Raw genomic sequence first — 3456 nt, forward strand, 5'->3', positions numbered from 1 at the left:
CCCCGCAAGAATGGTATCAAAGTTAAGGTGAGGGAAAGGTATCATAGCTAAGGTCAGGGCAAGGCCAAGCAAGGAAGAAAGAAATCACAAGAAGTTTTTTGACAACACTGACCACCTTCCTCTTCAAAGATTAGTCATCTTGAAGCATCTCTAGGATAGAGCTCTCTATCAAATTGTTGGTCAAATAATCTATATCTAACACCTTTTTCATGACTATAGCCAGGAAGTTTTGGTTGCTTTAGGGTCAAATCTTCTATTATGAAATCACCCTTGAATTGAATTTGGTTTGGAGATAGTGTCTCACTGGGAATTCCTTCTATGTTGCAGGTTTATATAAAATCATATATGAAGCTATAAAGTTCCTAGCATCTAAGCTCATATATATAATATTATTCTTGAGCTCAATGACATGCCTTCGGCCTTGTATTAGGGCCTTTTCTATCTCACAGAGAAGCATAAAAGGCTACAAAAGGTGAAGTATCCTCAGCCTTTGGACATCAATCAAGAGGGTTTGAAAATTAGTGTTCTTGTTTTTCCATTGGGTAGATGATTATTGAAGGTATAGGATCAACATTTGTACATTTCTGAGATTTTGGTATCAAAGGAAAGGGGTTCATGAAAAATAAAGATCATTTCAAGGATCATGAAATCTGAAACACAATGTTCTAAAATCTCATTTAAATAGGTATGAATTTTATTGGTGTCTAAGCCAAATGCATCTCAACATTTCTTCTCATATCAACTCATTGAGGCAATCAAGACACACATGTGGGTTTAGCCTAGAGCCATCACTTTTTATATGATTTTTACATCTTGGGTTTAAAAAATCTTGATATACTCTAATTAGTAATTTCTAGTACCCATGCTCGGTGCATGCTGCACATTATTTTTCATAGCTGCCAAATTTGCATTCCATCAGTTAAAGCTAGGATAGAATTAGTCTTAGTCAAAGAAGTCTATTTTATTTGATGGATTCAAACTGAATTTAATTTACGATGGTTTTTTCTTTCCTTTAATTTACTCTAGTTTCAATAACCATCAAACCTCCCAAAGACATAAATTCGATAATAGAACTGGAGTCAGCTAGTGACTTACCACTACGAGAAATGGATACAATCGAAAGTTCTTTCCCAAGGCCTTGCGGGTTGATGGGCTCCATTTATTTTTCTCCCTCTTCCCTATATTTATCAACGGCCTTTGCTGTAGTAGCCTCAGAGGGGTTTTTGTTTCCTGTGCTAGGGAAATGTATGATTCCAAAGGTGATGTCCAACAACCAAAGCTTTTTCATCAGTTACTGAACTCCAGAATTTTTGGAATAGGTATATCAACCTATTTCACTACCTTGGAGGAGAAGGCAACAACCTGGAGAGTGAGAGGGGGGCATTTTTTGGGTGATAGGGGAAAGGAAAAGCCTTGTTTGAATGTTATTTGGGTCTGGGGTTCCATAGTGAAATGAAGGAGCCGCACAAGTTCCAGTTAGGTGTCTCGTTCCCTGAACAAAACCCCAACAATCCCTTGCCTCTATCAAACTGAAAGGGAAAAATAGGATACTTATAGCAAAACATTGGTCTCCATTGCTAAAACCTCCTCCAGAATTCAAAAATTCATGGTTTGAACAAGTTTGTTGAAACCTTCTCTAGAATTCAAAAATCCAGGGTATAAACAAAATTCCATCACCCATTGTTTTTCTTCCATTCTTGAAAGCTCCTCGAGGGTGCTCCTTGAGGGTTTGAACAAAAATTGCATCGCCCACCTCGAAATTTTATTTGGTTACTGGTATGTGGGAGACAAAATGTCTTAAATAAAGTTATTAAATTGCCATGGTATGTTTTAACAAGCTCTTATGAAAAAAAAATATATATCTTCTAATGCCTCTCAATGTCTTCCATGGGGAATTTTGATTATGATAAATTTAATAAATAAAATGAAATTTTAAGATGAATTCATGTAGTAGTGATTCAATGGAATGGAATCATTTTTAAATGCTTTGGAAACTTTTTTTCACAATGTTTTCAGATATTTTTTTTTCTAGAAAGTTTCACCTTTTTCAAAGGGGGAAGAGGCGATAGTCTCTTGTAGTAGTGATTCAATAAAATGGAATCATTCTTAAATTTTTGGAAACCTTTTTCCATGATGTTTTTAGACATTTACCCTTTTTCTAAAAAGTTTAGTGACTAGAGTGACACACTTCAAAATGTCACATTCTTCCATGGTTTGAGTCTAGATTTTAAGCCAGTGAGGTGGAAGGGTCTCTAAGCTTGTTTAGGTGTACAGTTAAAAATGAACATTTCACTGTCATTCTCATCTTCAAATAAAAGCTAATGGAAGAGCTCAGTCTTCTCTTTTTATCAATCTAATACATAGTTTACATATGGAAGAGGGTATATCTTGGCTACAAACATGGGCTATAAAGTTTGGGGCGGAATTAAACAACAATAAAAAGGTCTGTTGACAAATGTAGATCCTCCCAATCTCCCCCCCAGGAATAGGCCTCGATGGAAAATGGCTACATGAATCCTCAAAGGAAATTTAGGATGAATAGTGTGCTCGCAAGGTAAAGTTTCATGAACAAGAGATGGGAATGGATATTGTTGCGACGTTTAAGAAGAGTTTAAAGCAAGATACTAAGCTCAGAAACCCCAAGGAGAAACCCAAGATAAACATATGAGCTTTAACCCTCATCCTGAGTCATCCAATGCTACTTCTTCACAAAATGTCTATTATTGGTGTTGGTGGATAAAGAAATAAAAGGAGAGGGATGCTAATGATAGGGAAGGGAGAGTGAAGATGAGATTTATGAGATCGACGTTTCCCCTAGACAATACCATTTCCACTATCCCCCAAAGTATGTTCCCTATTCTTAATGAAAGGCATATTACATTAAATATATAAATAATTATAAGCCATGCATTTTGACGCCCTTGTCCATTCTTTTTGATTAATGAAAAATCTTTGACTTAAAAAAAATAACACACTATACTCACACATAATGAAGCAAGCCCCCATTGATGTTATGCACTACCTTAAATGTGTTTAATAGCCTTGGATCACTCTAACAATCATAGTTGAATGTATATGATGTTAACTAATTTAACCAACAAAACATGCCTTCGACAATCATAACTAGACTTACACTCCATTTATTGCATTAAACAATCAAGTGAGGCTTTAATAATTGTAACCAAACATACAAGTCATTGAAAAAATCAACCAACCTAACACAACTTTAATAGTGATAACCAAAATGTACATGTTACTAATCAATTGACCATTGTGTCATGCCTCTAACATGTGCAATTGAACATAAATGTTGTTGATGGGGTTGACCTATCTAACATATCTCCCACAATTGTAGTCAAACATGCATGTTGATTCGGTTAATCTCCTAGATAATGTTAATAAAAAATACATGTTAATATCCAACCTAACATGTCACTAATAGTGACAATGGAATGT

This window comes from Pinus tabuliformis, chromosome 1_1 (genome assembly GCF_031772625.1).
Source record: "Pinus tabuliformis cultivar Carrire ecotype Pingquan chromosome 1_1, CPIR1, whole genome shotgun sequence".
NCBI lineage: Eukaryota > Viridiplantae > Streptophyta > Pinopsida > Pinales > Pinaceae > Pinus > Pinus tabuliformis.